This window comes from Hibiscus syriacus, unplaced genomic scaffold (genome assembly GCF_006381635.1).
Source record: "Hibiscus syriacus cultivar Baekdansim isolate YM2019G1 unplaced genomic scaffold, ASM638163v2 tig00117034_pilon, whole genome shotgun sequence".
Lineage (NCBI taxonomy): Eukaryota > Viridiplantae > Streptophyta > Magnoliopsida > Malvales > Malvaceae > Hibiscus > Hibiscus syriacus.
The window spans coordinates 14,746,263-14,759,195 of NW_024063533.1; the positions used below are offsets into that span (position 1 = coordinate 14,746,263).

At 34.7% G+C, this 12,933-nt stretch overlaps 1 pseudogene; it reads right to left on the reverse strand.

Annotated features, from left to right (window-relative positions):
- Positions 1-1,703: 1,703 nt before the first annotated feature.
- LOC120196575 lies at positions 1,704-2,239 on the reverse strand (annotated as a pseudogene).
- Positions 2,240-12,933: the final 10,694 nt, after the last annotated feature.

The following is a 12,933-nucleotide window of genomic DNA, read 5'->3' on the forward strand; positions in this document are numbered from 1 at the left end:
AGCAAAGTGAAGAGAATCATCAGACATACCATGACGCTTAAAGGAGCGCACTGTCCGTGAGCATTGAGACCGAGGTCCCGACATAGACGGAGCCACCAAACTACTAATAACCATATTTGTACCTGAGGTGGTCGCTACGGCCACCGAAGGAGTCATGACCCCTACCGAATCAGCACAATCAGAGGTAGGCTAACGTGGAGGAGACGACCCCCTAATATCGACCTGAAGATGAATAATACCTGGCCGTGTTCAACTCTGTGAACTCGAGAACGGAGCAAAGACAACTCGTAGCCTATCTCCAAACTGATGAAAACCGGAAGTATTATTTGAAACACGATCACAAGCAGACAAACCATGACCAATTAGTGCACATTAATAACAGAAGAGAGGCAAATGTTCATACTTTAACATACATAACCGTGGTCTACCATTTTCACGTCGAGCAAGAGCGAAACAACGACAAAGCGGCTGACGGATATCCAACATAACTCGAATATGGAGATAAGAGCGGAGGTGACCTTCCACGTCCGAAGATCAATGGCAAGAGGAGTACCAAGGCGTTGATTGATATATTCTTGTCCTTGAAAAGAAAAAGGAAAGGAACCATTGGCACATGGGAACCCAAAGAGGACGGTGTTCTTATTTGGAAAATAATGGTGGAATTAAACAAGGTTCTCCATGATCATGATCACACTTTTTTGGTATTACAGCTTCCAAGAAACATTTTCATCTAGTATAAAAAATGCAAGATAAATGTTAGATTCATTGGGAAAGAAAAAAAAATCGTATTAACAAATCAAAATATTAATGCATGTCTACATTGTTGAGAGAAAAAGATCGGAAATCTTCATTTAACCAGCCAAAGTTGTACTAAATTAAAAGACCGAAGGTAAACACTGAACACTGGTAGTGCACTCATTAATTAGCTAGTAATTGATTGGGAGAATATTGAGAAGAGACAGACAATTTCTAGTCATCTTGGAAAGATTCAACAGTCTTCTTGATATTCTTATTCACTGCGTAGGTCACTTTCTGGCCATCAAACGCATCCGTGCATGTAATCGCGCTAGAGACATAGGCATAACTCTAGGCATGATACAATCTGACATGACAGTTTCTAGAAGGTCCAGTCAGCAACAGTTTTCTAGAAGATCTAGTTAGCACCTCCTGGAAGGTGGATGGACAGAGTCATCTTAGGAGATTTATTTTTTTAATTGAAAAACATTTGGATTTATTGTCGACACCATTTTTCACCCGGGCGGGGGAAAACTTGTATCGACGTGTCACGATTTATTTGCAAAAAAATCTATTTTGTGAAGAAATCTTTTGGAGTCGCCATCGAACTTTTGAGTTAGGTAGGTTGAATACCTAAAATTTATCTTTTAAAAGAGATTTTAAGAAAACATCATTTTAAGAGATAAACAAGTATATGTGTAACCATAAATTCATTCTTCTTTTTTTTGTAATAAAAAGTGGTTCGGAGGTCGATTATGAATGGGGAAGGATAAACACCCCCACAATGCCCAAAATTGATGCCTCATCGATTATAAATAGTCTCTAATAGTGGAAATCTAAGAATTCGAATATAAATTTAAATTACGATGTTGTTATTCCAAATTCAACCATACAAATTTTATTTAACGGAAAATTCTAAGGAGAAATAAAAAATATTCTCATATTTCCAATCGAAGAAAAAATAATCCTTAAAATACTTTAGGACGAATCGTATCTGTCAATGCAGCACTTACCCACATCCTAATGCTTTCTATTAACTCATTCTTCGGATCTGCGCGCTGTAAACTGGCTAATACCGTCAATGATTGCTTCATCTTGTCAATGGCATCACTAACCTTTGAACCACAGTCACGGACGGTGGCTCGGTCTGTAGGATTCAAACCCTTCAATCTACACAGAGATGAGATGGATGCGAAAGTTGTACGAGCAACTTTTATAGTGACGAATAATGAAACCCTGTAGAGCTTTTCTGGGTCGGTTTTAAAGGATGCGCATACTTGGAGAGTGATTGATAGCAATCTTTGGGATATGTGGCTGAATTGCAGGCCTTTTTTATTTAGCTTTTGTAGACTTTGAGACGAGGAGATTTGTTGGTTGTTTTGCTTGCAGATAAGGTTACAACTTCTAAAGTGAGTAGGAGAAGAATGGAAAGTGGAAATATGAAGAATTAAAAGAAACAACATTGAGAAGAGCTTCGTCTCCAACTCTTAGAAGCTGCTTCCATTTTCATTTTCTTGAAACTAATTAATTTTTTTGTATGTTGCATGCAGTGGAGGTGTTTTTATGTTGAAAATTCAACAAGGTAGGCATCGAATGTTGAAATTGTGGTGCACTGAATGTGAAAGTGGAAATTGTTGAAAGTTGCAGCTTGATTTTGTTGAAAATATGGTAATGGGAAAATTGTTCATTTAATCCCTGGACTTTAAGATATTTATAAGATTAGTCCTTAAGCTTCAACTATAAATACCCTAACCCATTTAGCTTCAAAATCATCTCAAGTCTATCTAGCATTCTCCCAATACTAGAATTTAGAGAGTTTTCTTGAGAGTTGTTTTCTCCTTTTTATCAAGAGAGAATTGCTCTTGTTTTCTCATTGTTAGATCGAGAGAAGTTCTAATTCCTATTTGCTTATAGTGAAATTATTCTACCGTTGCCCGTGGTTTTTACCCTATATTATTTAGGGGTTTTCCACGTAGATTTTATGTCTTCTTTATCTTTATTTTTATTTTCTCAAATTATCAGTTGCGATTTTACTCTATCCGATAGCCGTATTCTGCAACAATGGGTATCAGAGTCAGATTACAGTGTGTAATATCTACTTATTATCTTTGTGGTTGCCACCAAAAGGTGGATCCTCCAATATAAAAAAGTAAGAAGGTATTACCCATTCTTTAAATGTTCTAAAGAACTATTCACGATAGTGAAATAGTGGGAGTTATCCTTAATAAAAGCTATGTCATCAAAATTTGATATTGAAATGTTCAATTGGAGAAATTTCTCATTGTGGAAATTGAAGATGAAGGCCATCCTGATGAAAGACGGTTGTCTAGCGGCTATAAGTGAAAGGCCGATAAATTTCATAGATGACAACAAATGAAACAAGATAGACGGGAATGCTATGGAAAACTTTCATCTAGCATTAGCAGATGAAGTATTGTCAAGCATTATTGAGAAGAAGACAACTATGGAGATATGGGATAAAAAAAACATCCAGGAAATGTAAATTCTTGGGGTATGATGATGGTGTAAAGGGGTATCGCTTGTGGGATCCCACTGCCCGCAAAGTGGTCATCAGCAGGGATGTTATCTTTGTAGAAGATAAACTACAAAGAAAAGAAGATGATGATAGCGCTGAAAAGTCAGAGACTACACAGACACATGTGGAAAAGGAGATTGAACAAGGAGATTCTTCTGAAGCATAACTAACACATGATGAACAAGAACCAGAGAGTTCTGAAGCTCCAACAAATCGTCAATCAGATCGTGTGAGACTACGTCCCAATTGGTACTCAGATTATGTTATAGAAGGAAATATTGCATACTACCTTTTAACAGAGAATGGTGAGCCATCAACATTCTAGGAGGCAATAAACAACTCAGATGCTTCACTGTGGATGATGACGATGCAAGAAGAAATTGAATCCCTTCATAAAAATAATACATGGGACCTTGTGCCACAACCACAAGGAAGAAAGCCAATTGGTAACAAATGGGTCTTCAAAATCAAGTAAAATGGTGACGATCAAGTTGAGTGTTATCGTGCAAGACTGGTGGTCAAAGGATATGCTCAAAAAGAAGGTATTGATTTCAATGAAATCATTTCTCCTGTGGTTCGACTAACAACAATTCGAGTAGTCTTGGCAATGTGTGTTACATTGAACTTACATCTAGATTAGCTAGATGTTAAAACAACTTTTCTTCATGGAAATCTTGAATAATATATTTACATGCTCCAACCTGAAGGTTTTGAAGAAAATGAAAAGAAAAACTTGGTTTGCAGGTTGAACAAATCTCTGTACGGTCTAAAGCAGGCACCGAGTTGTTAGTATAAGAGATTTGATTCTTTTATTATGTGGCTTGGATACAACAAACTTAATGCAGACCTTTGTGCTTATTTCAAAAGGTTTGGTGATAATGATTTTGTTATATTGCGGTTGTATATGGATGACATGTTGGTTGCAGGACCCAACAAATATCATATTGAAGAATTGAAGGCACAACTGACTAGGGAATTTGAAATGAAGGACTTGGGATTAGCAAACAAGATTCTAGGGATGTAAATTCATCGAGATAGAAGAAATAGGAAGATTTGGCTTTTACAAAAGAATTACTTGAAGAAGATCTTGTCACGATTCAACATGCAATATTGTAAGCCAATTTCTACCCCTCTTCCTATTAACTTCAAATTATCCTCCAATATGAGTCATAGCAGTGAAGAATAGAAGATTAAGATGTCTCGAGTGTCGTATGCATCGGTAGTGGGCAATTTAATGTTCGCTATGATATGCACAAGACCAGACATTGCACAAGTAGTGGGAGTGGTTAGTTGATACATGGCGAATCCATGAAAAACGCATTGGAATATAGTAAAGAGCATCATGAGATACACAAAAATTATGTATTCGAAAAATGATAAATGTGATGCTCTTAAGTATGTCTAAGATGTATGAAAAATGAACTAGTTCTTGCTTCATTTCTTGGACGAAGTCTAATTCTTTGTCTCTTGGTCTTGTCCTTGGAATCGATCATTCCCCAGCACTGACAGCTTCATGGAAAATTTCTGACATTTTCTCATTTGTTGGCTTAATCCAATGATCTTGCACTTCTGATTTTATGGATCAATTTTAATCCAGATATTCTTAAGCTTTCTTTTACCCTTTGTTTACTCGAGGGAGTAAGATTCTTTTTCATTTCGGTTGATGATCAACTACTGGAACTGATTGAATCAACATTGTGGTTGACACATCAATATTTAGTGAAAGGCTTCAAATTTCTTGCATAGGAATCTTGGCAGCAATGCTTATCTTTACTCTAAATGTTGTTGAGTTATAAATGTCTCCCTCTCTTCCTTTCATGCTCAGTTGGGTTGTCATTATCATCAAGGCTTGCATTCCCGTTAATTCTCTTTGATATGACATCCTCAAGTATAACATTAAACTCATGATTCAGGAGCAACCCGATAGTGAACGAATTTCTCGTCATTACCGGCTAAACGTTTTCTATACAATTCATTATTGTAGGTCTCTTGCACCTTACTGGATGAACATCTTCATAGTAAATAGAGACAATGTGTTGTATGAAGCAACCATCTACATTGTTCGTACTAGTTTTGAAATGATTGGTTAGAACGGTTATTTTTCTGTCCCTTCGATCACGTCTGGCCATGAATTGTAACACTACCTTCCTCTTCGCAATGACAGGCTCTTATTTTGATAGGAATCACATTAGGAGGCACGGGTGGTAGAAGAAGAAGAGATTGGAAACCTGGAGATGTCCCATACCATTTCAGGCCATTTCAACCGATTGTTTAAGAGAATATGTATTGTCGGAGATATATCTCCTTTTTTTAAAGGTTTGGTATAAAAATGATGTCAGAGCAATTGAAGAAAAGTATCAGTTCACTGAATATGAAATAAATGAATCACACAAGTTGTTTTAAAAAATTATAGCCCTTTGAAAAGTGTCAAGATCCAAGGGTGATAAAGGAAGACAATGTGATTTGGATTTGATTTTCATGATTTTGAAATAGGATGTGAACAAAATAGCGCAACTGGTGCACTCCACTGCAATGCCCTTTAAAAAACATTTCTATTTCAGTTCTCAGGAATCTTCTAATTATTCAAGTTTCGTAGACTCCTTAAGCAGAGATAGCGCAGAAGTATCGATCTAAATGCAGAACCCCTGAGTGTTTTTGTGTAGTCAACTATAACAGATGTTTCCTGACCCCCTTAGTCTACTTTTCATCAAAATTTAATTTTAAATCCATGTTTATTTTAGGCCTTATCACATTTCGTTAAATTATACTTTGTTAAACTTGATGTTCTCGCTTTAGATTTTACTGGGAGATTCAGCTCGACACATGGAAACTAGTGTCATGATCTGAGTGTACTAGTATTCATAAAGTTAGGGAAATTAATATTCCCATTACTTTAACGGATTACCCTTAATTAAAGGATTAAAATGTCAGAAAGTATTCGACTTGACAAACTCAAATGAAACTCACTTTATAAAGCTCGGATATTACCTTCATGACTACTTCAGACATTACCTCCGAAAATTAACAGCCTAGTACTTTCAGTGGAGTGCCCCAACATTGTTGAAATTATCGTTCATTAATATCACAATAATTCTTTGATTTTGAGATTTTCTAAGTTTTTCAGAAAGAATCTGTTATAGTCTGAGTGTCACTGGAAATCAGAAAATTTCATCTTTAGAGCTCAATTCCTAAGCAACTGATCTAAGCCACATCTGTTTATTCCATCATTCCATTTGTGAAAATTGTATATCATCACGGAACGCCCTTAACATACATGCAAACTAACTAGTTTTGCAATGTTATGCATCGGAGATGCCCCATCTGTTCTACTTCCATACTTGTACGCGTGAGAAAATATTTTTTTCTTTTTCGGGTAAAAAATATGGATCTTGTTTTTTTAAAGAAATTTGATCTCAACGTATGTCTAAAGGCTAGAACCTCATGTCTCAAAATGTGAATTTCATTATACTTGATATTCACTGAATTTCAAACAATTCTCTATTACTCAAAGAAATGTCATTTAAAAAAATGTTCAAGCATATAAAAGATAAATTCAAACAAGACATTATTTCATGGGCAACACAACTCTGTGGTAATAGTGATGATCTCCTCTTGTCTAGTCCCAAGATACCATGTTCCTCAATTGTTGCATTCACTTTTAAGATGCATCTCTAGTTGCACAAACATTTGCTTTGGGAGTGTCATTTCTTTCATCGTAGAATTCCAACTATTTTATGTCCATCATTAGCTGGATCAAGGCTCTAAATTCGACACATTCTTGTACATCATGTCCGTCCTCATTGTGATAATAAAAATAATTGCCACCTTTGCAATCTGTTGTGCTAGGATACGGTGCAAGAAACCCCGCATTTATCATTTGCCTCCATACCCAAGCCAGAGGTGACTTCACTTCAGAAACTTTGGCCTTGGCCTTCTTACCCTTCTCCTCGGTGATTGCTTTTACACCATTTTCTCAGTGATTAAGCAAAGGGTTCTGTGTAACGTTGGGTGATTCTGAATTGTTGAAATGAATCCAGTTCATATTGTACATTCTTTTGAAAATCCTCTTAAAGGTGAGGCAGTTTTCAATAGCATGCCCTGGGACATCGCAATGATATTCACAGTGTACAATTTCATCATACCACCTGGGGTATGGGGGATTTAGAGGTTCATATGGATATGGTGACACCACATGTGTGTCAAAAAGCTATTGATAAAGGTCCTTATATGTCATGGGAATAGGATCAAAATACTCATTTCCTCTTTCTCTCCTTTGTTACCTCGAATCTTGTCTAGAAGTACCTGACGATACAGTTGCAGTTGGTTTTGATTTAGAGATCGTAACATTTTTACTGATGTTAAAAGCGTTGATATTGTTGATCTCTCATTCTCTCTTCTTCATGGGAGGTCTTCCACTTGACCTACCTCTTTCTATCTTTCCTTGCTTAATGGTCATTTCCACCATCTCTCCGACCATCACCAAATCAGAAAAATTCCCAGATGTAATTGTATTGAGAAAATATTTTGATATTTCGATATAAAAAAAGTGTTAATGAAATTCAAGATTGAATTTTAAGATTTTATATTCGATTCAAAATTATATATTGGATTTAAATATTTGATTATAAAAAATATTACTCCAAGTTTTCAAAGATCAAATTTTACTCCTTACTTAATGAAAAATTGTGATTTTTTTGGAACAATTTTTACTAAGTATTTCGAACCTCAATCGAGTCAAAATTTGATTTTAAATAGGGAAGTATCGATACCCTCTTAACGACTATTCATACCCCTCAAACATCGAATGCAAAAGAGGTACGGATACCCCATAGGGTATCGGTACCCCTTTGTATAGAGGTACCGATACCTAGCCCATAGGTACTGATACACCTTGTGTTGATTTTGACTCCGAGAAAAATAGAATGCAAAATGGATACCGATACCATGGTAGGTACCGATACCTATTTACATATAAGTATCGATACCCCCTGAGAGGTACCGATACCCCCTGAGAGGTACCGATACCCTTGGTCTTATAATGGTCGAAATATTTGAATTTTTTATAAGTAGTACTGATACCCATTGAAGGGTACTGATACCCATACGCTCCCAACAACTTTTTCAAGTGGATTTTCACACTACAACGACTCTATTATCACTAATTTGATTCCCAACATTCTGAATTCATCCAATGTGTATTTAAACAAGTTCTGAAGCCTTTGATCAACAAGTATTAAAAAAGAGAAGCTACAGAAACAATAGATAAAGCCTTAAACATCAAGTTTGAGCAATTCACGCCAAAATCCTTTCAATATTCATTTTTCTTTCAAGAACACACTTTGTGCTCAATTGTATTCATCTTTGAGTGTTTTTTCTTTGTTCTAAAATTGTGAAAACATCTTGCCTTGTGAGGTTTTTCTTTAAGTTTGCAAAGTTTGTAATTTTCTCTTTGAGAAGAGTGTGTTCTCAAGAATTTAGGGTATAATTCTTGAGGGAGTTGCAAGGTTACTCTTTATCCTCAAAAGAAAGACAAATTAGTGAATTTATGGAAAATCCTTAATGTGGATAGCTAAGGTAGTGGACGTAGACTTTGGTTGAGAAAGTCAAACCACTCTAAATCTCTGTGCAAATATTTTCAATTTTCTGTTAAAACTTCCGCCAAAATTTTAATTACCAATTCACCCCCTCTTTGCCGATTCATCCAATCGATTAACTCAACAATTGGTATTAGAGCTACACTCATTTGAAGGTTTTACCACCCCTTGAGTAGATTCAGAAAGAGTTCAATCGATATTCAAGTCATCAATGGCCTCTACATCAAACATCGACTTCGTTCTTGATTCTCAGCCCGTCAACAAACCTCTTTTCTTCAATGGAGCTAAATATGCCTATTAGAAGAATAGGATGAAGTTATTCATTCAAGCTAGTGATATGGGAGCATGGAAAATAATGATGAACGGATACTCTGAATCATCTATAAATCTGAATATGTAGAGTGAAGAAGAGACGAGATTATTCCAGCTCAACTCAAAAGCTATCCATATTTTTTTCTGTGCACTTGGACCAGATGAATACGGGAGAGTATCATCTTTTACAACTGCCAATGAGATATGGGACAAACTTCAAGTCACACATGAAGAAACTAAAAAGGTAAAAGAATCCAAAATTAGTCTTCTTACTCATAGCTATGAAATTTTCATGATGAAACCAGATGAAGACATCAAAGCTATGACAGATAGATTTTCGATGATTGTCAATGGGCTCAAAGCATTTGGGGAAATAATCTCCAACAAGAAACTTGTGAGGAAGATAATTTATTCTCTTCTAAAATCTTGGCAATCAAATAAGATTGCGATTATTGAAGCTAAAGACCTAAAGTCTTTAACTCTCGATGAGCTCATTGGTTCTCTCCTCACTCATGAAATGATGATTCAAGATGAGGTAGACCTCGAGAAGAAGGACGATACAAAGAATGAGACATAGAAAAAGAAGAATATTGGTGTTGCTCTCAAATACACCAAAGACGTGAGTGACTCTGACGATATCGAAGATGAGGAAATGGCCTTGCTATCCAGAAGACTCAGAAAATTAATGAAACCAAATAGAGGAAGAAAATTCCAACGAAATAAAGGCTTCAAAAATGAGTCAAAGAAGAAGGACCCAATCATTTGCTATGAATGTAAAAAGACTGGGCATGTTAAATATGATTGCCCACAATTAAAGAAGAAGGGTCTTTCAAATAAGAAATATAAAGTACACGTAGCTACTTGGAGAGATGACGAATCATCTGATGAAGAGGAACAAGAAGTAGTAAACCTGTGCTTGATGGCCTTCGGGGAGGATTCTCAGGTAACCTCTAACTCATCTAATTTAGAAGATTATTTATTTGATGAGTTATTAGAGGAATATAATGGGTTGTATTCGGATTATGAGAAATTATTTTCAAAATACAAGAAAAACATTTCAAAATTGAAAAATGAAAAAGATATCATATCCACGACCAACATTGAACTTGAAAGTAAGTTTAAAGATTTGCAAGTCAAAATCGATGATTTTAAAAAGAAAAAATTCTTATTTTCAAAACTTACTTTCTAAAGTTTATGATGATCATAAAAAAGAAATTGATGATCTTAAAGCTTCTTTCAATAAAGTTGGAACAAAATGTTTTTAAAAAGGAGAAATTCAAAATCCAACTATATTAGAAAGAATTTTAAATCTTACAATCATAGAGGTCCCTAAAGAACCTCAAATGGTAAAATAGTTAGGAGTATATGAGTTCCTAAAGGACTCAATACTAATAAAGATAAGAATATCCTAAACAAATGGATACCCAAGGGACAAGTCTTTCAGGGACTAATGAGTATGGACCCAAAAGAATTTGGGTACCAAAAATCAGAAATTAATCTATGTTTGTAAGAAAAGGAGAATTACTTCAAGGAACAAAAATCAAGTTCAAATACATTGTACCTTGATAGTGGATGCTCGAGACACATGACAGGAGATAAGAGCCGGTTTACTAAGCTTAACGATAAAAATGGAGGAGTGGTAACCTTTGGTGACAACTCAAAATGTTACATTAAAGGTATAGGCATTATAGGTAATACCTCTTCCATACAAATAGAAAATGTGTTATATGTGAATGTGTTAAAGCATAATCTATTAAATATTAGTCAATTATGTGATAAAGGATACAATGTCTTGTTTGAAACAAATGGTTGTAAAGTTATTGACATTGCATCTAATCGGATTATGCTTATTGGTCATAGAATAGGAAATATTTATATGCTGCATTTAGATTCTATTAATATGACTAATTTACACCTAGTTGCCAAGGATGAACATGATAGTTGGTTATGACATTGGAGACTAAGACATACTAGAATGAGTGTCTTGCAAAGACTAATTCAAGCCGATTTAGTAAGAGGGTTGCCAAAGCTAAAATTTAATAAAGATAAAATCTGTGATGCATGCTCAAAAGGAAAAAAAAAGAAAGTTTCTTTTATATCCATTAATGATGTATCAACTAGTAGAGTATTACAATTGATCCATATAGATCTTTTTGGGCCAATTAGAACTACTAGCTTGGGTGGAAAACAATATTTATTTGTATTGGTAGATTACTATACTAGATATACTTGAGTTCTATTTTTAAGTAAGATTAAGCATTAGAACATTTTATCACTTTTTTAAAAGTAATTCAAAACAAAAAAGGTTACTCCATTTCAAGTGTTAGGAGTGATCATGGTATAGAATTTGAAAATCTTGGATTTACCAATTTTTTTAATTCAAATGGGAATAATCATATTTTTCAGCACCTAGAACCCCTCAACAAAATGGAGTTGTTGAGAGGAAAAACTGAACTTTAGAGGAAATGGCTAAAACCATGCTTTGTGAAAACAATTTGCCAAAATATTTTTGGGCGGAAGCCACAAATACAGCTTATTATGTAATTAACCGAGTAATGATTAGGCCTATTTTAAAGAAAACTCCATATAAAATTTTTAAAAATAAAAAGTCTAACATTAGTTATTTTCATCCTTTTGGATGTAAATGTTTTGTTTTAAATAACAGTAAAAACAATCTTGGCAAATTTGATGCTAAAAGTGATTAAGGAATTTTTCTGGGTTATTCCTTAAATTATAAAGCTTATCGAGTATTTAATAAAAGAACTTTAGTGGTAGAAGACCATGTTGTTTTCGATGATAATCCCCTTCCGAGGAAGGATTTTTGTGTTGATGATGACGTAGGTATTATAAATGAACATGACGTTGGAAAACCATCATCAAAGGAAGAAGTGAAGGATGAGGAAACTCAAGATGCCTTCAACAATCTAACCATTTAAGAAAGGGAAATCTCATACCCAAGAGAGTAACCCTATGTCAAGGACGGTGAGGTTTTAGGTGATACATCCAAAGGGGTAACTACTCTATCTTCTATTACGGATATTTGTAATTATGTTGCATTTATCTCATACATAGAGCCTAAAAATGTTAAAGAAATATTAACCGATGAAAATTAGATTATGACTATGGAAGAAGAGTTAAATCAATTTGAAAGAAGTAGAGTATGGACATTATTTGAAAGGCCTAGTGATAAATCTACTATAGGTACTAAATGGGTGTTTAGGAACAAACTAAATGAGAGTGGTAAGATAGTGAGGAACAAGGCTAGACTTGTTGCTCAAGGATATGCTCAAGAAGAGGGAATTGATTGATGAAACATATGTTCCCGTAGCTAGAATGGAAGCTATTAGAATGTTATTAACATTTGCATGTTTCAATGAATTTAAACTACACTAAATGGATATTAAAAGTGCATCTTTAAATGGATTTATAAAAAAAAGTGTATATGGAACAACCTCCTGGATTTGAAGATTCAAAATTTCCAAATCATGTTTTTAAATTGACAAAAACACTATATGGCTTAAAACAAGCTCCTAGAGCTTGGTATGAAATATTGTCAAACTTTTTAATTGAAAAATGTTTTTCAAAAGGAAAGGTTAACACTACATTGTTTATATAAAGAAAAGGTGAAGATTTATTGGTAATTCAAATTTATGTTGATGATATAATATTTGGTTCTACTAATGATGCTTTTTGTTAAGAATTATCTATGTTAATGCAAAGTGAATTTGAGATGAGCATGATGGGGGAGCTTTCATT